General features: G+C 40.5%; 1 pseudogene; it reads right to left on the bottom strand.

Moving 5' to 3' along the window:
* Positions 1-469: 469 nt before the first annotated feature.
* Positions 470-1,290, bottom strand: LOC125923999 (60S ribosomal protein L12-like; annotated as a pseudogene).
* Positions 1,291-25,980: the final 24,690 nt, after the last annotated feature.

Raw genomic sequence — 25,980 nt, 5'->3', positions numbered from 1 at the left:
GGGCAGGTGCTCTGGGTGTGAATCCTGGCTCTACTGCCTTTTGACTACATGGTCTGTAACAAGTTTCTTAACTTCTAGCTCCTTCCAAAAAACTTGTAGCTATTCAATTAATAATTGAGGAACCAATAAATAAATCTAGTGCATAGGCTTGGTAGGAAAATCAAATGCAATCATTTGCCTAAATGAGCCCACAAATGTTCTTGGCACATAGGAATTTCTCTGAAAATGTTTATTCTTTTGCCTTCCTCCTTGCCGGAGACTGGTTTTTGCTACATTCATTCCTGCCTCCCTAGCTTTGTTCACGCAGGTCCCACTTCTGCCTCTTTTTGAAGCCTACCCAAAGCCCAAGTATTTGTTAAGATTCAGCTCTACTTTTTTTTTTTAATTCTTTTTTAATGTTTATTTATTTTTGACAGAGAGAGAGAGACAGAGCATGAGCAGGGGAGGGGCAGAGAGGGAGACACAGAATCTGAAACAGGATCCAGGCTCTGAGCAGACAGCACAGAGCCCGACGCGGGGCTCGAACTCACAGACCACGAGATCATGACCTGAACCGAAGTCCGACGCTCAACAGACTGAGCCACCCAGGCGCCCCCAGCTCTACTTTTTTTATATTCGTCATGAAGTCCTCATTAATCTCAGTACTCTCTCTACCTTTGAAGACTTTATGATCCTTTATTGAAATATTTTCCTTTGTAGTTCTTAACTAGCTGGGCATTCCCCTGCGCCACTGTCGATGTCATCTATGATGTCATAAGGGTGGTGGCCATCAATATGGCAGCTCACAGATTGGGCAGTCCCCAGGATCTTTCTAGTGATTCCAGAGAGTTCTCTGGCTAGAGATCGGTGCTGCGTCTGTCAGGCAATGTTGATAATCTTGTCGGAAGCGATGTTTCCGCTGTGCTTGATGTTTTTCTGCTCCTTTCTGTATCTTGGCGGGTCCTTGAGGGCTTTGATCATCGGAGCAGGGCCCGAAGGTACCACTTCAATCTGGGCCTGTGTATTCTGAATGGTCACTTTCACTGTCATCCTCAGACCCTTCCCATCACCAGTTGCATTGGTGATGTCATCACAAACTTCTTTTAGAGACAGACCCAGGGGACCGATCTTCGGGGCCAGGGCAGATGTGGCACGGACTGCCCCACCTGTGCACCTCAGGTATATGCCTTTGATCTCTTTGGAGAATAACTTAGGCAGCGTGGTGGAGGCGGCTAGCGTGGGACGAACCAGGGTTTGGGATAACCGAAGAGAGTTGCACCTAGGCCTCCTCCCAGCCAAAAGCCTAAAGTGAATGAGATATTAGACACTAAAATTTAGGGGTCCCAATAAGGCCATAAACAGAGAGAAGCTCTCACATAAAGAAAGGAAAACACTCAACAGTTACTGAGCAGTGACGAGTGCTTTCCCTGCACAATTATGTTTATCCTCACAATGGCCTCAACAGGGAGGTCTTCATAGTCCTATTTTGCTGATGAGAAGCCTTTGGTGCAAGGTCACAGAGCTGGAGATGGCAAAGGTGGATTTTGAACCCACGGTTGGTTGCACACTTCCTTTTAGGTTGGATTGCCGCCTTCACTGACATTTATGTTAAAAAATATTGGTTTTTAACTCACGAGTGATAAGTCCACATTAAGTTTTTGAGAAACTACAATGGTAGCAGAGATGGGCATATCTAACCTCTCGTTCAACATAAATTAATTTTTGTCCCCGTGAGTCAAGGTAGCCTGTGGTTTACTCAGTGTGACTCAAAAATGACAGTTTTATGTGCTTCGGAGGGAGAACTGGTTGACTAATGGGTAGTTCAGAAACCTTTTACACACAAAGAGCTCAATAATTTCCCACTTTAAAAGTGTCACTTGCAGGTATCAGTTAATGACCAGCAATGGCTACTCAACAAACAGGCATTTATGATGAGTGCTTCAGTGTGAGAAGTTGGACAGAATGACCTCTTGGGGCCCTCCCCATGGATGTAATCAATCTCATCAAACCTCAGGCTCAGTTGGAGGCCAGAGTGGAGCACTGTTCTCCTGTTTTGAGCTGTTACGTTCCTGTTTTGAAGGAACACACCTTATCTCCCCAACTGGGAGGTTCTGTGAGGGCAGAGACTTGACTTTTCGTTTTTCTCCCAAAGCAGCAGGTGCAGAATTGAGCACGTAGTAGGTACTCAGTAAACACTAATTGAATGATTACTTCAAGATCTTGTAACTCCAGATGCTTATAATACGGGGACACTTAAAGCGGGGTCAGAGCAACAGGGGACTCTAAATAATGGTCCTGAAAAGCCATTACAAAATAGATTGGGCAGACTCCCCAGTAACAGACAACATTTATTGCTTTAGAGATCTAGTAGCCACTTTGTTATTGTTGTTGTTAAACATGGACTTAAGTAAAAGAATAGGTCTCTTTTCTCAACTCTGATTCTATTTTGGTCTTAACCCAGACAACATGTGATACAGAAATAAGCCTGTCTTTGTCCCTAATAAAGGAAGTTTCTTGAGTTAGAAACACTAATCAGTTTTAGCGGTTTAGAGATGTGTGAGCCAGCATCAAGATTTTTCATAAGCAGATGTATGGGACACCTTTGTAAAGAAGATAGAGTAAAACTAGATCATAAGCTCTTACTCCTACAGTACCTGATGGAATGAATGACCACGTTAAAAAGTCAAAACAAGGGGCGCCTGGGTGGCTCAGTCGGTTGAGCGTCCGACTTCAGCTCAGGTCACGATCTCACGGTTCGTGAGTTCGAGCCCCACGTCAGGCTCTGGGCTGATGGCTCAGAGCCTGGAGCCTGCTTCCGATTCTGTGTCTCCCTCTCTCTCTGCCCCTCCCCCATTCATGCTCTGTCTCTCTCTGTCTCAAAAATAAATAAACATTAAAAAAAATTTTTTTTAAAAAGTCAAAACAAAATAAAACACCAGAGAAAGTTTTTAAAAAATGATGAGCAGCATTTAAACAAGAAAAAGTGTATTATTTTCTTTATATTTGATCCTAATTTTATAAAAGTATTTCTTATATCCAGTTTATTTAAAATTTTTTAACTGTTTATTTATTTTGAGAGAGAAAGGGAGAGAACATGTGTGTGAGAAGGAGAGAGGCAGAGAGAGAGGGAGAGAATCCCAAGCAGGTTCTGTGCTGTCAGTGCAGAGTTGGACGTGGGGCTCAAGCCCACCCACAGTGAGATCATCACCTAAGCCCAAACCAGGAGCCAGACGGATGCTTAACCGCCTGAGCCACCCAGGCGCCCCTATCCAGTTTATGCACACATGGAGAGCTGCTGAGGTGATGTGCACTTTAATATTATGGGGCGCCTGGGTGGCTCAGTTGGTTAAGCGTCTACCTTCGGCTGAGGTCATAATCTCACCATTCATGAGTTCAAGCCCCACACTGGGCTCTCTGCTATCCGTGCAGAGCCTGCTTCAGATCCTCTGTTGCCTCTCTCTCTGTCTCTCCCCCGTTTGCACACTCTCCCTCTCTCTCTGTCTCTAATATAAATAAAACCTTAAAAAGATAATTAATAATGATTTATTTCATGTGGTGGTGTTTGAGCTAAAACTTCACATTTGCATATTCTACATTACTTGAATTCTTTGCTATGTATATACATTACCAAAAAGTCAATATATATTTTGAATGCTGCATTAGCAACTTTTCAGGGTATTGCAAACTGAGGCAACTTCCTCCTGCTCATGTATGGCTGTACTCATGGCCTGCACTCAGCTTCGCCTCTTTTCTTACTCTGGACACTAGTCAATGTATGCACAGCTAATTCTAGATGTAGAATTTCTTCTCCCCAGGGTTCTGCCCTGTGGCGTTGCTATAGATTGAATGTTTGTGACCTCACCCTCACCCCCCCCAAGTCACATGATGAAATCCTAACCCCCAAAGTGATGATATTGGGAAGTGAGGCCTTTGAGATGTGATTAGGTCAAGAGGGTAGAGTCCTCATGAATGGGATTCATGCCCTTATAGAGGAGACCCCAGACAGCTCCCTTATGCCTTCTACCATGTGAAGACACGGTGGGAAGATGGTCAACTATGAACCAGGAAGTGGGTTCTCATGAGACACAGAATCTGCTTGCACTTTGATCTTGGACTTCCCAGGCTCTAGAACTATGAGAAACAAATTTCTTTTGTTTACAAGCCACTCACTCTACCGCCTAAATGGATTGAGACAGGTGTCCAGTCTGTCCTGAGGTGGCCTCCTGGCCACTATTTTATTAATGTTGGAGTTTTACATTGCTTCTGCTAAGGATGGAAATTTTAACTTGTCATCACTGTTTTTCTACATAAATCTTCATTCATAACTTTGACTACTTTCTAGGAGAAAATCTTAGAAGTAGGGTCAAAGCATATGACTTCTTTTCTCTTTTAATGCTCATGATTTTATATAGCCAGATTGATTTTCAAAAAGGCTATACTAATTGATGCTTTCACTAGAGGTATTTACAAAAGTGCCTCTTCTGTAACTCTCTTACAGTCCTAATCATTTTTTGTTTGATATTTGTGCCCATTTGATAACTAAAAATGATATTTAATTGCTGCTTTCATTAGCATTTTTATTATGAGTGAGGTTGACTGGTTTTCATATGAAGATTGAATTTTTTAAATTTCAGTGGAATTCTATAAGTGGGCAGGCAACACAAGTATATTTGTTTATTAGAATAAGAATTTGGGGGAGGGTGTTGCACATGGGTGGCCAGAGGAGCCCTAATGTCAGGGATACCAGAGAGGAGACCTCAGTGACCATCCTGCTGGTAGGTTATGAGGGCCTGAACCAGGCAGGGAAGGCAGGAAATTCAAGGGCGTTCCACCTCCACCTCTGACTTCCTTTTAGGCTTCTAGATTTCCTGTTACAGTTTTCCACTCTGAAAAATTAGTATAGCAATAACCGTGTGACCCAATTAATTTCATGATGTTTTTAATCTCCTTATTGGGGGAAGGTTTATAATTCTCCTGAAAGATCCATTTCTACATTCCGCATCTAGAGAATCAATCATTCAGAAAAGAATTTGGCTGCAAGGTGATGAATTTTCTTCCCTGTGACACATTTGTGGGGAAAGGTGGAAATGGATTCTACGGATCTAAGTATGATGAAGAAATGCCCTGATTTGCTACCAGCTTTTTGCTAGTGCTGGTTAGTCTCTTGGCTTTTACCTTAGAGTCCTTGTATGTTACATTTTTAAAACAGAGAAGCGAAACATACATAGGTTTTAGCCAAAGCAAATCCTGATGAAAAAACCATGGGTCCTCTGTCATTCTGAGCTGGATTGTAATTCTTTGTTCTCTGTAGACTTCAGATAAAAGGATTCATGTGGGATGGTAGATAGGGCGGTTTTAATTTGGATCAACTGGACTTACTGCTGGATTTTACACCAGCCACGCTGTGAGGCAGGTTCTTTGTTTTCAGCAATTATCAAACTAAGCCTAATTAAACTTGCTTTGCTTTGATGTACTGTAATGTTTTCCATAATTTTATATTCCGAACCATTTTCATAAGTCCTTGTTTGAAATCAAGGATGGACTAGGGATTCATTTTATATCTGTCATGTCATGATTTAGTATGTATCTAATCAGGCTTTAAGATGCTTACTTTGGGTTGATGTAATTCGACATTCTTCTTGTTGTTGTGTTTTTGCAACTGGGACCCATGGGATTGCTTTTAAATACAATATGCTAATATAATAAATACAATAGATATATGTGGAAGGAAAGTGCAGACTTTCAATCCTACCAATTAAATATAGCTCTTAAATTGTATAACACACTCCTCTAGCTTGTAAAATTCAATTGATTTCCCTTTTTGTTGTGTTGTTCCTTAAGGGGACTTTTTTTTTTTTTTAAACAGCCTGTTTGGCCCAATTGACTCCATGTATATTTCTTTTGTGTAGCTAGGTTAAACAAGGTACTTGTTTTTTTTTTTTTTATATTCACAAGTTGTTCATTTCCCACTTAGTGGAGGGTCCATTAGATCTCTTTTGCTTTATGGGTGCTAGCACAGAAGAGGTGAATGTTTTTCAAAGAGAATTTTTCTTCATCAAATATAAATAATTTAAAAACACATGTACTTCGTTCATCTAGTATCATACTTGGAGTTCTTGTTGCCACAGTGCCCTTTGCTGCCTTTCAAAATACACTTAACTGGTTTTTTTTATCCTAATTTCCTGTGGCTTTTAGCTTATCAGTTGGAATGGGCAGAGGATACAAAACTTGATCAATTATGTTGCACAGATTCCTCTTTCAGCCCATCTGTAGAGGGGACTTTGCTACAAGACTCTCTTACACATTTTCGAATGAAGTAATTCCTCCGTCTTCAAGATTTGTCATGAAGAAATATTATTCTTATCTGTTGCCATGAAAATCAAGAAAACTTAGGGCTAGAAACTATTATCGATATTAGAAAAACTTTGTATTGCTGGGCATAATTTGATAACATTTTTTAAAACTTTGTGTGGCAGTATAATCCATATAGAAAAGTGAGTGCACAGCTCAATGAATTTTCACAAACTGACCACACCTGTTTAACCAGTACTCAGACCAAGAGAGAACATCCCCAGCATTCCAGAACATATACCCCCTCATGCTCCTAACTAGTCACTGCTTCCCACAATTCACCCCAGAATAACCACTTTCTTGACTTCTAACACCATAGTTCTGCCTGCTTTTATGCATTATATACATGAATTATACAGTAGGCACCCTTTGATGTGTGGCTTCTTTTTTTAACATTGTGTATGCAAAATTCATCCGTATTGTTGGATGTGGTTGTAGATGTTCATCCGCATTGCTTCATCCATTGTATGACTCTACCACAGTTTATGTATCCATTTTACTGTTGAAGGGCAGCTATGTGGTGGTGGGAGGTGGTGAGAAGGCACTGGAAGAGGGGTCAAATGACTTTACCTTTAATTCCTGCTCTAGTATTAGCAGGAACTGTACACAAGTTAAACAGATTTGGTTCTAACCTCTCAGTGCTTGTTCATTCTAGATAGTAAATACCTGGAGGATAAGGGACTAGCTTGGTTTATTTTTCTCCTCCCACTAACTCAGTGCCTCCTACAAAGGCACTCAAATGAATGTTGATACGATTCAAAATAGCTTGCCCAGGCAGAGAAGCAATAAAATGCAATTATGAGATGTACAATGTGAGACATGAGAAAAATAGTGCAGGAATTTCCAAAAGAAGAAATGGCTGAAAGATAGAGAAAGGGGGAAAAGATAAAATATAATATAAAACAGCATAAAACAATACTTATTTATTTTGCTATCATGTAAATGAGCCTAATTAAATAGAGTTTGTAGGGCATTACTACATCATCTGTTAAAATGTATAAATAAAACAGTGTTTTGGTTTGCTGTTTTCTTGTTCACTGCACAGTAACCTCCCTTGATCTCCCATCTTTGATTATTTTACATGTATTTTGTTCAATTCACATGATTTTTTTGACTGCCCAAAGCATCAACTGAACTGAATAAACCAATAATTGTATGAAGTTGACATTCATCACAGCCATGTAAATGTTTGGTATTTTAGCCAATTTTGCTTTTCCATTTTGTTTTTGTATCAGGCTTCACTGTGGATTCTACAAATTCTGGTTGTTGTTTTTTTTAAGAACATATCATAATTTATATTATTTTATTTATTTCTTTTATTGACTTGATTGAAGTTGCTCCACAATCTCAATAATCAGTACACTAATACATGAATAATTATTGCTATGTCCCAGTAAGGGGTAGTAAGATAATTATAGAGCTAATACCAGTGCAATAAATAAATTATTCATTAAAACATACAGTGCCTATTTGAATATATTGTTGCATTCTACTAGCAAAAGCATCTAGTACTTTATTGGAGGCTCTCATTTTGACTAAAAAAAAAATAAGATGGCCCATTCATTCTGGTAGATTCAGAGAGTTAATAATTTGACTACTCTAGGAATTGGCCTCAAGGGAATGTAAACAGGTGACAGACTTGGAAGAAAGGCAGGGTGGAATTTGATATGGCTGATTTCTGATCTTTGTGTATTAGTTTGTTAGAGCTGTCATACAAAATACAATAGACAGTGGCTTACACAATAGAGGTTTGTTTTCTCACAGTTCTGGAAGCTGGAAGACCAAATCAAGGTGCTAGCAAGTTGGTTTCTTCTGAGGCTTCTCTCCTTGACTTGCATATGGTCATCTTCTCCCTTTGTATTCATATAGCCTTCTCTCTGTGTGTGCCAGTGTCCTAATGTCCTCTTCTTATTAGGACACTAGTTATATTGGATCACAGTCTCCGTAATGACCTTATTTAACCTTAATTACCTCTTTAAAGACCCTATTTCCAAATACAGTCACATTCTGAGAGGGCTCGGGGGAGCTAGGACTTCAACATACAAGTTTTGGTGGGGAGATACTTTAGCCTGTAACACTCTGTCAAAGACAATACTTGAAACTGATATGAAATACTCAGATCAGGAACATCTCATACTCCTTCTAAGACTCAATGCTGTCACATTCGAGTCCTCAGCTGCTTGTTCTGCTTCAGCTGCTGCTCTGGCCTTCCCCCTCTGGGGCTGCATGGCTCCATTACCTGGACGTGGCCAGTCACTGGGGCCTGATGCACAACCAGACTGATCAGTCACCACCCTGAGTTTTTGTCTTTTCACCCTCCTATAGATCATGGATGAGATGCTGTGTGGTGGGGCATGGGATCTCATTTTTAGAGCACCAGCCAAAGAGGCTACAAGATGCAACTGAAAAATTCAGATGGGTTAAGTCCCCACTGGGGCAAACTTTGACTAACAGAAGGAAATAAGAGATGGGAAGGAGCTGGGTAGATGAATTACTGCTCATTACTGCTTCCCATGGCTGGTCCCAAGCCACAGTTTCTCTGTATTAGCCTGTCTAGAGACTCTGGCCCAGTGGTTATATCTACTGAGTAGTCAGCTTTATATCCTCACAGCTTATCCCTTTTCTCTCTCTAACTTCCCTGGCACTGCAGCTATCAAATGAAGCACTAAAACTCAATCCTTGTCTCAGGCTCTGCTTTCTAGGGAATCTGGAATAAGATAATATTTTTCATGTTATAGAAATCTCACCCTAATTGGAGGGGTAGGAATAAATTTGAATATAGAGACTATTATTATTTAATATTTATTATAGAGCAGTTAGTCACTGTTCTTGAGATCCTACTAGCAAGGGGGCTACAATAAAGTTATGATAAATTACAGTGCACAGTGACAAATATTAACTCAGTAGCACCCCTAGCCTTATGTAGATTCATCAACTGGACTCATCTGCTTTGCTAAATAATTTTTCATTTTAGTTTTTATGAGAAAATGTGTTTATAATTTGAACAAGAGCATTTCTTTTAAAAAAAATTTTTTTTAACATTTATTTATTTTTGAGACACAGAGAGAGCATGAACAGGGGAGGGTCAGAGAAAGAGGGAGACACAGAATCTGAAACAGGCTGCAGGCTCTGAGCTGTCAGCACAGAGCCCGACGCGGGGCTCGAACCCACAGACCACGAGATCATGACCTGAACCGAAGTCAGACGCTCAACCGACTGAGCCACCCAGGCGCCCCTGAACAAGAGTATTTCTTAAACCACATCTTTATCTGCTATGAAGAATGTGCTTTTCTTTCTAGCAGAATCCATGTTGTTATCCATGATGATGACATCATAATGGAGGAATTCATGAATAAAGTTTCTTAAACTGTTAAAAAAAACTCATCAGAGGGGCGCCTGGGTGGCTCAGTCGGTTAAGCATCTGACTTCGGCTCAGGTCATGATCTCACAGTCTGTGGGTTCAAGCCCCGCATCGGGCTCTGTGCTGACAGCTCAGAGCCTGGAGCCTGCTTCCGATTCTGTGTCTCCCTCTCTCTCTGTCCCTCCCCTGCTCATGCTCTATCTCCCTCTGTCGCAAAAATAAATAAAAACATTAAAAAAAATTAAAAAAAAAACTCATCAGAAAATTTTACCTTCTTCAAAATCTCAAACATTGAAATATAATGTGTTATTAATTATTTTGTATAATCACTAAGTAGTACTAATATTTGGCCACTTGAAAGAATTTCCTGAAAATTCTAGTTTTCAGAAAGTAATTTTTCAATTCCAGTGAATTCTTCAGATAGGTAGTATATAGTAAGACCATACACCTATTATATACCCATACGCAAATAAAGTTCACCTGAACAAATGGGTTAGACTCTTGTGCAAACTTTCTGATGCACTGTGTGGCATTAGTAAATGAGCAGGAAAAACTGTAGATCTGACAAGGGGTTAACATCTGAACTATATAAGAGACTCCTACAATTCAATACCAAAAAACAAACAACCCAATTAAAACATGGCAAAGGAACTGAATAGATATTTTTTCCACAGAAGGCATACAAATGGCCAACAAGTACATGAAAAGGCGCTCAACATCACTAATCATCTGGGAAAAGGAAGTGAAAACCACAATGAGATATCACCTTGCACCTGTTAGAATGGCTGTCATCACAAAGAGAAGAGCTAGGAAGTGTTGTTGAGAATGTGGAGAAAAGGGAACCATTGTGCACAGTTGGTGGCAATGTGAATTGGTACAGCTATTATGGAAAACAGCATGGAGGTTCCTCAAAAACTAAAAATAGAACTACCATATAATCCAGCAATCTCCTGTCTGGATACTCAACAGAACTGAAATCAGCACCTTAGAGAGGTATCTGTGCTCTCATGTTCATTGCAACATTATTTGCAGTAGCCAACATATGGAAACAACCTAAACATATGTTGATGGATGAATGGACAAAGAAACTGTGGTATGTATACAGAATATTTTTCAGCCTTAAAGAAAAAAGATCTTACCCTTTGTGACAACATGAATGAAACTGGAGGGTGTTATGCTAAGTGAAATAAGGCAGATACAGAAAGGAAGAAACTATGTGGTCTCACTGATATGTGGAATCTAAAAAAGTCAAATGAATATAAAACAGAGAGTAGAATAGTGATTACTAGGGTCAAGGAGTGAGAGGTAATGGGGAGATTTTGATTAAAGGACATAAAGTTGTAGTTATATAGGAAGAATAAGTCTAGCGATCTAATGTATAGCATGGTGACTATAGTTAATAATATTGTACTGAATACTGCAAATTTTCTAAAAGAATAGATTTCAGATTCTTTCACCATAAACAAAATCATGGAGACTATGAAAAGGAGATACATTCATTAGCTAGACTGTAGTAATAATTTCACCATATAGATGTAGGTCAAATCATCATGTTTTACACCTTAAATATATACAGTTTCTATTTTAAAATGTACAGGAAATAGAATTTCCAAATTCATGACAGATGTGAGTATTTAGAATTAAAGAATGAGAAGTTAGAATCCCTGGGGATTTCCAGGAATTCCCAAAGCCAAACCTTATATTGTACTTTTTCACAGTTTATTTATGAGTTTAAAAATAATAAGCAACCATAATAATAAATAGTGAATTTCTGTGATGGTGTTATATATATAGAGGTTTTCTATACAAAAAATCTACCCCATGTAATAAATGACTGTTTTATATAAACTGATATATTATGAACAGATTATACATTTCAATAACACACAGAACAATGTTTTCTTGATATAAACATTTGATAGTAGAAAACACCAAAAGAAGGGACCATTGGCACCAAATAAAGGCCAAAAAAACCCCCTCTAACAGTTTGAAAGATACTACAAATATTTAATATTTAAAAGCTGTCATCCTGGGGCGCCTGGGTGGCGCAGTCGGTTGGGCGTCCGACTTCAGCCAGGTCACGATCTCGCGGTCTGTGAGTTCGAGCCCCGCGTCAGGCTCTGGGCTGATGGCTCAGAGCCTGGAGCCTGTTTCCGATTCTGTGTCTCCCTCTCTCTCTGCCCCTCCCCCGTTCATGCTCTGTCTCTCTCTGTCCCAAAAATAAATAAATTTGAAAAAAAAAAAAAAAGCTGTCATCCTAAAATAAAAATTTTAAAGCACACTACACATGAATTGTCCTTTCCAGTAGTTTTGATCTCTGTTTTATGACAAATATTTCAGACGTAGAGAAATTTCTTTCATTTTACAATATTGGTAGGAATATTTAAGGGTGCATCCAAAAGCATCTCCAAGTTGGATATCAGGGTTTGTGCTGCTTCATTTAAACTCATTTCCTTTTTTAATGTTAAAAATAATTTGTTTTTCCCTATTTTGGTATTGCCATTGAAATCAATATTACTTTTGCCAATTTGGATTTGAGATCAATTTCTAATTTCATACTTAAATATTCTATGACAATTTTCACATCTTATTCTCTTTGCATTTTTTTTGGTAAAATATTTATAAAAAACTATAGTCTGGGGGTGTCGATTAAGCATTGGACTCTTGATTTCTACTCAGGTCATGATCTCACGGTTCTTGTGAGATCAAGCCCCAAATCTCCTTGCTGACAGTGCTGAGGTTGCTTGGGATTTTCTCGCACCTCTCTCTCTCTTTCTCTCTGCCCCTCTCTCACTCTTGCTCTCTCAGAAATAAAATAAAATAAAATAAAACAAAATAAAATAAAATAAAACAACTTAAAAAGAAGAAAAAAAACTATAGTCTGTAGATAATATTCAACTGTTGGAAAACATCAGTCAATATTATTGGGGAGTGTTTGAATAGTATAACATTTGGATATCCTAGTAAGTTTAATAGCACTACACAGAATCATGTGTTGGTATTGCCAATTTAAGGACTTATTTGGGTTTCAAAACTTGTTATTTCTTAGAACATCACTCATAGGATATTTATAATGTATTCTATGTGTTAAAATTTAGTAATATCAATTTTATTTGTAAGAATGATTTACCTACCATTAAGAGCAGCAGCAGAAAAAGAGGCTGTGCATGTGATCACTGATCATCTCGAGACTGATTTAGCTTAAGAAAATAGGTGTCATCATAGAAATGTGTGTATCAAGAAACTGAAAAGAACAAAACCATGCATTTTAAATGACTATGACCCTTGGCATACAGGGCTCTTCTCTCCCTTTATGAACAGAAGACTTTACCATCTCCATGTTACACAAGTGCTGGGTATAGAAATGCTGGGAGAGTCCCCTCATATTTCTCTTCATGGCCAGAAAAGATCTACTGTTTCCCTCAAGGTTTTGAGATGGGACTACTAGTACTTTGAGTTATCACAAGAAATCTCTGATAATCTTGAAAGACTTCTCAGGTGAGACTATAAAATACTTGGGCACATTTGGCCAGGATTTTGGTATAACTTCTCAAAAAAAAAAGTTGATCCCCATCATGGATTATGCTGAGCAGACTACCATGCTTTACCCTTACATGTAGTCTTTGGCTGTAAAAGTTTGTTTCAGAGCACATGGCATAGTCTGTACCCTCTTTGTTAAGACTATTTTCAGCACTAACTATTGCTTAGTATAAGCAAGGTTAATAGGGAACTGTTTTTTTAGGAATGACAGTGTGATTGCCTCATACAAGGCGATGTGTAAGTAGTCATGTTGAAGTCTTGTGTATGGTTTCATCTCCTTAAGCAGTTTCTTGTAAGGCATTTCAATATAGCATTCCTCCCCATTAATCCTTCAGGCTTGATCAACATGGAAAACAAAATGACCTATGGAAGTGACACCTTATAAGCCAGTGTATTCAATAGCAGATGATTCAATCCATTCATATTCATAATACTGTAGACAGGCATATAGATCTAAGTACCAAGCTGCATATGTAACCCACACATGTAAGAAGGCGTGAAAGAGTAAAGTAGTTAAATCCTATGGGGCAGCAGGTGGCTGCTTTTAACTCTAGCTGCAGTGAGGGAAGGGGGCGGGGTGATGAGTGAGGGAAGTTTCATGGTGGGAGACAGGGCATAATCATAGAAAAACTGGCTGCTGTGTGATGGTTCAGTCCTTCAGGCTGCACTTGGAATTAAAGGCCATTACACCTGAGGACATTTGGAGGCTGGGCAGAGTGAGGGCCAGTAATGGAGTCCTCTGGCATTGGAGGGGAATTACCTCCACAACATTTCCGGCATTTCTTGGCTTTTTTGAAAGGCAACAGAAAAATCACTGGAGCAATAAAAATGCCCTTAATGTTTTTGAGGCACAAGCAGGTAGAGTGATTTTTGAGCAGTTGCAGACAGCAACCAAGAGCACTTCAAAACCAAAAAGCAAATGGACTCTTGTGGGACCTGCAGGGAAAGCAGGTGGCTAGGCAACCCTGTGCACCCAGCTGCCCCAGCCCAACCTGGACAAGTCATTCTTGACCCCTTCAGTTTCCATCTCTCACCTTCAAATGAGTTGTTTCTAGTTTTTTTCCTCTTAAGAACTATACTGCTATGGACATTTTATACATATTTCCTGGTCCATTTGTGCAAGAGTTTTATCAGGTAATGCTAAATTGTTTTTATTAAAATTTTTTTTTTTACTATTTTTTTGAGGCTGGGGAGGGGCAGAGACAGAAGGAGAGAGAATCCTAACCAGGTTCCTCACTGTCAGCCCAGAACCTCATGTGGGGCTCAAACCCATGAGCCATGAGATTATGACTTGTGCTGAAAGCAAGAGTCCGACACTTAACTGACTGAGCCACCCAGGGGCCCCTGACTTTTAAACTTTTTAATCGGGTGGGAGTTTTCTTTATTTTTTTAATGAAAAAATTTTAAGGTTTGTTTATTTTTGAGAGAGGGAGAGAGACAGAGTGCAAGCAGGGGAGGAGCAGAGAGAGAGGGAGACACAGAATCTGAAGCAGGCTCCAAGCTGTCAGCACAGAGCCCAATGTGAGGCTTGAACTCATGAACTGTGAGATCATGACCTGAAGTCAGACGCTTAACCAACTGAGCCACCCAGGTGCCCCTGGTAGGAGTTTTAATATGCATTTCTACTCAGCCTTCATGGCGAGCTTACGTGTTTCTTCCTTGGAGATGCTATCTCCGACCCTAAATCAGCGTCTCCTGCTATACTCTTTGTATTCCAGATTTCTCCTGCATTGCACTCCTCACAATTAATAATTATATATTCATTTGTGAGATTATTTGATTAACATTAGTCTACTGTGCCGTTGTGTAAATCCACCAGGTGGGATACAGCTTTGTTTTCTGCTGTATTTCTAGTGCCCAGCACATTGCCACACACATAGTAAGCACTCAATTTACAGACTGAATGGATGGATGAAGAAGGATCATATATGACACCAATCCTAGGCATATAAGAAGACCTGGGTAGGACTGAGAAGTCACTTCTGGGTGAGAGCTACGTCAGCCACAGTGGTGGTAGGGGTTCATGCCAGAACCCCAAGAATTGTGCCATTTTTTTGTAATTTGTTCTATATATTTTTACAATTTCTTATAAATATTAACTGTTAATAAACTGCATGTAATTCCTTCTGAGGTAGTGATTCATTCACAATCAATGGGTTATGAAATCCAGAAGAAGAAGAAGTCCTCTAGTTGGGGTTCCATACAAAGAACTAGTAGCTAAACTAACTGGGGCCACATGCATGGTGACTGACAATTCTGAAATTTTCAAGGACTTGGGAATTTCGGTGCTAAAGTAATGAAACTCCTGGGCAAATCCAGGGTTGGACTGCAAAATATCATTTGCAGTTACCACACTGGGTGCCCACTGGGAAGTCCTGAAAGCATCAGCCTTTAAAGGACAGGATCTAACATCATAGGAACATTATAGGAACATCATAGGAACATTAAGTCTTAAACCAGAGATGTTGGTTAATTTTAAGAGGCCTGTGTTCACAGGCCTATGTTTGTGCATGCATGCATTTTGGAGGGATTTTTATTTATTGTTTGTATCTTCTAATATGTATGCATGATGTGACTGAAACAATCAATAATTTCCAATGGAAAATGTTAAATATTTAATGGGAAATGATAAAAACTCCCCTGAAGAAAGAAACCAGGCCAATGGTAAAGGTACAGCCATAGGAGCAGGGAAGGTTTTGGTCAATTTGTGCATGGGTGACCCTGTAGTTGTATAATAAGCAATGGACAGTGTAGAGGTCTATCATTTAGGGGCCACACCCATTTGTAACACCAGAAAGGAGAGCTATTGCTTATGAGACACAGCACTTGTGTTCATTGACATAGGCTGTCATGGACCAAGAAGTCAGTAACTGAGTTTCCAGAAAACGTCTTCAGGCTGTAGAGTCAACCAACTCTATTGGATGATGAAGTGGTTCAGTAATGGCTGCATTTTGTGGGGGGTAAACTCAAGGGCTTTGTGAAACAATTTTTTGAAGTTGCATTTACGGATTATATATTGAATATCCAGTTGATTCCATGGATGACCATTTACTGGTGTGGTGGCAAACATTGCCATATTGAGAAACCTCTCCCTTCTTTATGAAATTCTTACCTCTACTGACTTCTGTTAATACCCTCCCCTCCTGGTTTTAGTTCTACTTCTCTGGTTCCTTCCTTCCTTCCTTCCTTCCTTCCTTCCTTCCTTCCCTTCTTCCCTTCTTACTTTCTTTATCATATATATATATATATATATATATGTATATATATATATATATATATATATATATATAGTGCTAAAAACACACACAACATGAGATCTGCCCTCTTAATAAAACATTGTCGTACATCAGATCTTTAGAACTTTATCTTGCATGGCTGAAACACTATACCCTTTGAACACCAGTTCCCCATCCCCCCCGACACCCCCCAAGCCCTTGGCAACCACCATTCTACTTTGTTTTCTAACTGCTCTTTCTTGTCCTTTGGGCTCCATTTCATCCCAAGGGGCCTATCCTTGTCATCAGGGCCATTTTGTCCCTGCTTGTCCTCTTCTCATGGAACACACTCTTCCCAGGGTGACCTCATTATAGTATCATTTCTAATAGCAAAACCATGATTTTGAAACAACTCAATAGTTCAACAGTACAGGATTGGATAAATATGGGTTGTTATTTAAGTGGAATACTATGCACCATTTGTTGAAAATTGCACTGTACAAGTACATTTATTGACATAGATGTTCATGCTACTGCTTAGTTAATAAACCATGTTATAATATTGCATGTGTAATGTGATCCCATTTGTGTAAAAAATAGGTAAATATACAGTGACACTTGAATGAACATTCACCAAATATATTAACAGTATTTATCTCTGGGTGGCAGGATTATGCATGATTTAAGCATTATTTCTGCTTGTCAGCAGTTTCTAGTTTTTCTACAAGGAACATATATTTCTAGCGTAATGAAAAAGAAATATATGTTTTATGAAAAAATTCTCTTAGGATCTGAATCCTGGTCAGCCAGTTGACTGCATAAAACTCTGCAATAAATACTTAAGCAATCACTTCAGGTGCAGAGCCAGCCCCGCTGAGGGAAGGAGGCCATGCTCAGTTACTTACCAGTCCTTTGTAAAGACACACTTTTCTTATTGTAATAGAGGCCCAATTCTTTTTTTTTTTTTCCTAGAAACTCATTGTGCTACAGAGCAGTAATGAACAGATAAGAAATGATCAGGACTTGAATATGGCGTTATTTTCTTGTTGCAACTATTGTAAGAGCCAACCTCACTGCAAAGTGTGGGAATGCATTCAACCTACTGGAATGCAGAAGACACCAAAGCATTCACTTTGAACTGCTTGTCCTGCCCCTGGACCCGTGTAACAGGTACCAGAGCTTAAACACCTAGATGAATGTTCTGGAGTCTATATCTTCAATTGTGTTATTATTATTCAAAAAAATTTTAGAAGCCTTTTTAAAAAAATGTTTATTTATTTTTGAGGGCAGGGGAGGGGCAGAGAGGGAGGGAGACACAGAATCTGAAGCATGCTCCAGGCTCTGTCAGCCCAGAGCCCGACGTGGGGCTCAAACCCATGAACTGTGAGACCACGACCTGAGCCAAAGTCAGATGTCTAACCAACTGAGCCACCCAGATGCCCCTAGAAGTCTTTTTTGATCCATAATAATAATAATGATCATATTCCTTCTGCCTGGTTCCAAATCCGGTGCAGAAACTTGTCCATGCTGTCTCCAGATCCAGCCTGAAATCCTGTATCTTTATAGCCAACCACATTTTTGACTGAAGACATTAATGACTAGTTTAATCATCTGCTCAGAAAGACTTCAGAGTTAAAGATTAGGCACCAGAAATCATACTTAAAAGGATGTCCCTCAGGTTCTGAAGCCCCGAATCTTCAAAGAAGCGTTCCCCAAATGAAATGAAGAGCCACAAATCATCAGAACTGCTATTTAATTTTCCAAGGGATGGCTGTGAAGAACACCACTCATTTGAACAAGTGATTCCAAGTCCTCTTGGGAAAACCAGTTGGTTATTTCCTTTAGAATTCTGTCACTTTGAGAGTCTGAATGGAGTTTTTAGAAAAAACCATGGCTTTTAGTCAGAGACATTGGGCTCCATCCCTTAGCAGCTATGTGACCTTGGGCTTGTCACTTAACCTTGTTGAGTCTCAGTTTCACCATCTTTGAGGTGAGTCTTATACTAACTTCATTAAGTTGTTTTGAGGATTAATGATCAGACACCCATCTCTCTCACCTGGCCTGCAGTCATTCTTCATAGGATATGAGCTCTGAGAGTCCTTTGTACTATTAAGTAGTTTTGATCTTTATATGACTGATTAACTCACAGAGGTAGTATCTTTTAATGCAAGTTTTATACATGAAATGAGGTGCCAAGTTAACAGCCCAGGAAAACAGAAGGCTTATGTTTTTCCACATAATAAACTGTGAAGAAATGAATTGGGCCAGCTCTCTGGCCTCTCTGTGAGTGCAGCGTGCCTATAAAACACACAACGTACACACAAAATCCTCTTTGAGACCCTGGGTGGCTCTGACTAAGGAATGGAATGCTATGATTATCCAGAAATTTTCTAGAATCTGTAGCCAGAATAGAATAGCCAGGTTTGTTTAGTGCTGCACTTGCACAGAAATCCTATTATTTACCAGACACTGGATATTAGGAGTTCAGAAATAAGACCACCCCCACCAGGATCCTCAGTCTTGGGGGATGAGAGAAGCACAAGCCAGTCGCTTCAATAGCCTGGGGCAGAGCCAAGAGTGAAGTTTTCCCAGGGTGCTCTGGGAGCACAGAAGAGACATGTTCAGCTCATTCCCTTACAGAAGATTGGGACTGACACATTTCGATATCATCAGTAGCAATACAAGCCCCAATGAGGCTCCCAAGTGGCCTTCGAGAATACAACACAGACATAGAGGGAGCAAAAGACTCTTAATTTCCCAGGGAAATGGAACCCCATTTCCTACCTAACACTTGTATGTCAAAGGAGTTGCTTAGTCAACACAGGGCTGGGGCACAGCTTTGGGGAACTTATGAGTAGAATAAGTGCTTCACTTCCTCTGGCTCAGCACCTTCCATAAACAGACATTGAGGGGGAAAGTGAGCAAGGTGTCGCCTGATTGCCAGGAATGTATAGTCTAATGGAACGGATTAGTTCCCCAGGGCCGCCATGACAAATTACCACAAGCTGGATGGCTTAAAATAGCAGAAATGTATTCCCTCACAGTCCTGGAGGCCAGAAGTCCCAAATCAAGGTGTTGGTAGGGCCATGCTCCACCTGAAATGATGGGTAGAATTTTTCTTGCCCCTTTTTAGCTCCTAGAGGTGACCAGCAAGCATTCCCATTCCTTGGGTTACAGCTACATAACTCCAGTGTGCCTCCACCATTACATGGCATTCCCCCTGTGTCTCCACTTCATGTTCCCATGTGGACACTAGTCATGTTGGATCAAGAGTCCACCCTATTCTGGTATGCCCTCATCTTAACTAGTTATATCTACAATACTCTATTTCCAAAGGAGGTCACATTCTGAAGTACTGGGGATTCTGACCCCAGCATATCCTTTTGGGGAATACAGTTCAACCCGGGAGATAAGGTGAATGCACCAATGTGAGGCCATGTCAGCAATCCTCCAGAGCTCTCCGGAGCCCTCCCGTCTCTGTTCCCTCTCCAGCTTCTGTGTGCCTACAGGTGCTCTGCCTACATTTGCGGAGCTCCTTGCCTGGGATTTCACATCTCTCAGAGCAGCCCTTAACCTCTTGCCCCAAGAAGAACAAATTTAGGTATAATTTAGACTCCAAAGGTCCCTGGGGATGAGGCTGAGCCTGGGTCTTTGCCTGAAGCTACGCATTGATTGGCTTCTTCTGCTTTCCTCTCCTATCCCCAACCCCACCCATTCCTTTCTTTAATAAATGAATTGTACCTGAGTCGTCCTCTAGGGGGTGTGCCTCTGGGGAACCAAATCTATGACAAGTTACTGTAATACAAGGCAGAATAGAGCAAGACCAGACAAAGTATGTGGGGACCTTAGAGGAGGAAGGGTAAGAGCATACTTGGATGAAACAATCAGGAAACTGGCTGGCAAACAATTTTTAAAAAGGTGGAGGAAGAGGGAGCATGGAGGGGATTATGTGCTTTTCAGAAGAGAAGCAGCCTACTGTGAGGCATCTGGCAGCCTCTAGCATTTGGAAGAGCCACTGAACAGTTTCCAATGATTCTCTAAATGCACGTCTCTGGTTCAACTCTAAGAAGCCAGAGATGAGAATATAGGAGCTGGGGATTTTCCAGTCTTTTTGCAGGGGACAGTTCCCAAAGCCTGTGCTGTTGGGACCCATCATACTGTATGGTAAAAGGAATGTGGATATAGAGATGGAAAAGCCTGGGATCCTGCCTCACTCCCTTGTGCTGCTTACCTCTTGGGCCTGTGTCTTGCATCAGTGAAATGAGATGGTGGGGCCACCTGCCTCCTAGCACGTTCTGAGAACTTTGGTGAGCTCCATTCCCATGACCGAGTTGGGCCTCAGCACGCATAGTAGAAATATTGCAGTGCATAGTCTTTGTGTCTAGTGGAGAGCACTGTGCCTACTTTTTGAGAAGTTATTATGTTTTATCAGGTTTGTCTCCCAACTCTTACTGCCCCCCCCCCCACCCCCAGCTTTTGGCACCTCTTCTCTAATCGCTTCCAGTTAGAACCAAGAAGAATAATTTAGAATTTTCCATCAACTGTTAATTACTCTTTAGGGTGAAGGAATTACCTATCCTAAACATTTGAAAATAAAACCTTCTGACTCAGTGTCTTAAAGGAATTGAAAACACCTGCAAGCAGGCAGGCACGTTCTTTGTTTCAATTCAAGAGATTTGCCATTATTTCTAAAATCACACTTTGAGGGGCGCCTGGGTGGCCCAGTCAGCTGGGCATCTGATTTCTGCTCAAGTCATGATCTCGCAGTTCATAAATGAGTACAAGCCCCACATCAGGCTCGCTGCTGTTAGCATGGAGCCTGCTTCGGATCTTCTTCTTCCTCTGTCTCTGACCCTCTCCCACTTGTGCTCTCTCTCTCAAAAATAAATAAACCTTAAAAAAATCACACTCTGATGATCATCAGAGAAACCTGAAGTTAACCTACTGAAACCTCCTGGGACAGCCAGAGTTGGGTGGGGCGGGATGGCCTCCATCCACCCCTTCTCCTCTTTATAGAGGCTGATTTGCTGCACCTTTGGGGGTCTGGGGCTCAGACACCTGCAGGTGTGAGGAGCGAGTTTTCCAGCTCCAGGACCTGGTTCCTATCTTGGCTGCGCTTGGGATGGCTGGGCAGGCCTCTCTCTCTGAAGCCTCCCTGGCCAAGTCCCTGCTTTTTGTCTGAGCTTAGGGACAGACCATGTCCTTTTTCACTGTCTCTAGACTCTGATTCTGAGAATGCAGACAGAGCCTTTCTGGAAGTGCTCGCTGAAGTTGGGGAAGGGTGCTCTTGATTTCTTGGGAGGCCCCACACACAGCCTCAGGGTTCTAAGTTTCTGTTGTCCCAAGTCCCCTGCTACTCAGGACATCACAGACAAAAAGCAGAGAGTGACTGACTCTGCTGCTTATGGACATCTCAGCTACGAGGGAGGCCATGGGATGTGCAGAAAGAGGCTTCTTTCTGAGCAGCCAGGAGACTGCGTTTGTGGGAGCTGAATCCTTTACCTCATGTGAGAAAAGGTTCTCAATATTGATGTTGACTGTCGTTACAGTAAAGTAAGGAGATGATAAGTAGAAACATGTGCTAACTGGAAAAGCAAGCCCGCTCATGGCCATTTACGTTGATACCATTCCAGTTGATGCACCAAAATGCCCATCATACTTATAATAATACTGATGTGTATTTTTTAAGGTTTATTTGAGAGAGAGAGAGAGAGAGAGAGAGAGAGAGAGAGAGAGAGAGAGAGAATCCCAAGCAGGTCCCACACCATCAGCACAGAGCCCAACTCAGGGCTTGAACTCACAAAGCATGAGATCATGACCTGAAACCAAGAGTAGGATGCTTAACTGACTGAGCCACCCAGGCACCCAATACTTATGTGTATTTTTATGTGTTTTGGATTAATGTGATTTATACTTTATATATACTCCCAGCTTTCTGTTGCTATTTATTATTTCCCCTTGCTTCATTGAAGTATAATTTACATACAAAAACATTCCCCAAGATATAGAACATTTTAGTTATGCAAAAATGTTTCCTCCTATCTTTTCATGGTCAGGCCAGTTCCCCAATACCTGGCCTAAGGCAACCATGATCTGCTTTCTGTCACAATTCATCGTTTCTAGAATTCCATGTAGTTAGGATCATACAGTATTTAGCGTGTCTCACTTAGTGGAAAGTTTTTGAGACTCACCCATGTTGTATGACTTAATATTATCTTCCTTTTAATTGCTAAGTAGTAGTCCATTTCATGGATGTATCACAATGTATTTAAGCCATGTATCATTAATGGATATTTGGGTTGCTTCAAGTCTGGGGGGCAGATAGACACATTCACGTACAAATCTTTGTGTGGGCATGTGTTTTCATTTCTGTTGGGTGAATACAGGGCTGTACTCATGGGTGTGTAACATGAGTAGTGGCAGTTAGAAAGGTCTTGTGCTTGGTTGGACATTCTCCTTTGTGTCTTGAGCAGTTGTGCCATTTTTGCTTCCCCACTGGCAATGTACAAGAGTTCCAGTTGTTCTATACCTTCATTGGTTTCTGTTACTTTCTACTGTAGTTATCTCTTCACATCTCTAAAACTAGAGAAGGGATTGGTATGTTGTGAAAATGTTGATGCTTATCCATGAACATCTTTACCACCTTCCCATCTTTTGCCATCTCTCCTTTGGACTTTGGCTTCCATGAGTTAGTAAGAGGCTAAATAAACTGGTGGAGAAACTAATAGAATTCGTGGAATCATGAAGTTACACAACTGTGGGTCTCTCTTTGCTCTCAAGCTGACACGGTCATGTTGTCTAATATCTACAGTTTATGGAATTTAGGCATACAAATGTTTTCCAAGCAAAGAGACCAAGAGAATTAAACTTCTTTTTTTGTCTGTGACCAATAGCAACTCTGAAAAATGCTAGTTGAATTATCCTATAAGAATAATGTGTGTTTGCCATGGGCTGGTTGTCTTTCAATTTAATAAAGACACGTAGAGTTAAAAAGATATCTCCCTTTCAAGTACAACTTCTCCTCCAACAACGTAGCCGGCACCAAACAGTTCACTACATTCTTTGTGACAGAATCATATTTGTTAGAATAAAGGCTTCCTGAAATCCAGACACTTTACATATAATTCTTTGCCCTTATCTAAAAGTCAGTCACCCTGCTCTAGAAGAAATCAGATTCATCTGACATGTTGTGCTCTTCAAAAAACCACATTTGCTGCAGTCACATTGTGATTTTATAGGCATTTCCTTAAAGCAACCAAAATATAACTTGTAAGATGAGCCATTTCTTCATAACCAAAGATGACTGTGATATTTTCCTCTATTTCCTGTGATTTCTTAAAATGTCATAACAGAAACATTTTGGTATCTTTTTCAAAAAAATTTTTAAACATTTATTTATTTTTGAGAGACAGAGAAAGAGCATGAGCAAGGGAGGGGTGGAGAGAGGGAGACACAGGATCTGAAGCAGGATCCAGGCTCTGAGCTGTCAGCACAGAGCTGGATGTGGGGCTCAAACTCACAAACTGCAAGATCATGACCTGAGCCAAAGTCGGATGCTTAACCAACTGAGCCACCCAACTGAGCCACCCAGGCACCCGTAAGCATTTCAGTTTCTCAAACATTCTGGTAAATATGACACTCTGGATTGCACTTCTGGACACATTTTGTTGCAAGTTGTTATAAAGTAATAATGAATCCATTTAAGAATTAGGTAGACCTATGTAAAGAAAATGCTAAAATTCACTGAGGCAGAAATTTAAAAAAAAGAAATGGGGAGACCTATCACTTTAATGGATACAAAGACTAAAGATGTCTGTTTTCTCCACCTTATGACATAGGTATAAAAAGATTCCAATCAATGGGGCACCTGGGTGGCTCAGCCGGTTAAGCGTTGACTTCGGCTCAGGTCGTGATCTCAAGGTCCGTGAGTTCGAGCCCTGCGTCGAGCTCTGGGCTGACAGCTCAAAGCCTGGAGCCTGTTTCAGATTCTGTGTCTCCCTCTTTCTGACCCTCCCCCGTTCATGCTCTGTCTCTCTCTGTCTCAAAAATAAATAAACATTAAAAAAAATTTTTTAAAGATTCCAATCAAAATAGGAAGTAAAAAAAAACTAAACAATAGGAAGTAAAATGATGACATTTTTAAACAAGAATATTAACAAAGAAATACCTCACTAGATGTCAAAGCATTTTATTTTATTTTTATTTTTAAAGTTTATTTATTTATTTTGAGGGAGGGAGGAGAGAAGGAGGGAGAGAGAATCCCAAGCAGCTCCTTGCTGACATAGAGTTGATGTGGGGCTCAATCCCATTAACCATGAGATTATAACTTGAGCTGACACCAAGAGTTGGATGCTTAACTGACTGAGCCACTCAGGTATTCCAGATGTTGAAACACTTTATAGAAAGTGCTTGGTGTCACTGAGAAATCTCTATTTTCTTGTTTATCTGACCATGCAGGGTTTGGTAAAGACAATAGTAAATATTTCAGCATAAATGTGGTAAAATAGGTTTATATTTTTTACTTTTTTAATGTTATTTTTTCATTTGAGAAAGACAGAGCATGTGCGTGGGGGAGAGGGACAGAGGGAGGGAGGGAGAGAGAGAGAGAGGGAGGGAGAGAGAGAGAGAGAGAGAGAGAGAGAGAGAGAGAGAGAGAATCTTAAGCAGCCTCCACACCCAGGTGGGAGACTGATACAGGGCTCAATTCCACAATCCTGGGATCATGACCTGAGCTGAAATCAAGCAACTCAAACAACTAATCCCTAGTTTTTGTGTTTTTTTAAGATTTATTTATTTAAGTAATCTTTATACCCAGTGTGGGGCTCGAACTCATGACTCTTGAGATTAAGAGTTGCATGCTCTATCAACTGAGCCAGCCAGGTGCCCCTATATGTTTTACTTTTGAACATTTCGATAAGGGAAAACCGAACAATAGCTTGCTCTGGTTGGGCTGAGGGTTTTTCCCACAAGGGTCAAATTCATTCCAATACTATCCTTGTGTGGATGTCATGCTTTCCTTTAAGATGGTCCCTGCTGATTGCCTGAAAGTGACATGGTGCTTTTAATATTAGTAAAGGGGCACAGTAGCTTTCCATTAGTGCATTCCTTATAATGCTAGGATGTTCTGATTGGTTCCAAGAACAGATGGATACTGAGAGCATTTAAATGAGAGAAAAATAAGCATATTATTGATACCTAGATTAACAGACAGACTTAGTGAATTGCTGGGGCTGCATCCGTAAGCATCCTTCATAACTTCTGGCTTCTCATTTTCATATTAACTGGCATGAATTTCTTCTAAAATATGATAAGTGGGAAGATGAGAGGGGGGAAAATGGACTTATTAATGGAAGGGGAAATAATCCCCTCCCCCAAGAATTTGGTAGCTTTTTAATTTCAAATTCCAGTAGATGAATAACACTGATATTTCCCCAGGGTGACCTTGATTGGAATTCTCACCCCGTCTGAGATAGCCGGGGAAAAGACAGAGGTGGATTTTGTAGCGCTGCATGCCAGGGGGAGTCTCCCATTCCT

Source organism: Panthera uncia, chromosome B1 (genome assembly GCF_023721935.1).
Source record: "Panthera uncia isolate 11264 chromosome B1, Puncia_PCG_1.0, whole genome shotgun sequence".
NCBI lineage: Eukaryota > Metazoa > Chordata > Mammalia > Carnivora > Felidae > Panthera > Panthera uncia.
This window is presented reverse-complemented; position numbering and strand designations above follow the sequence as displayed.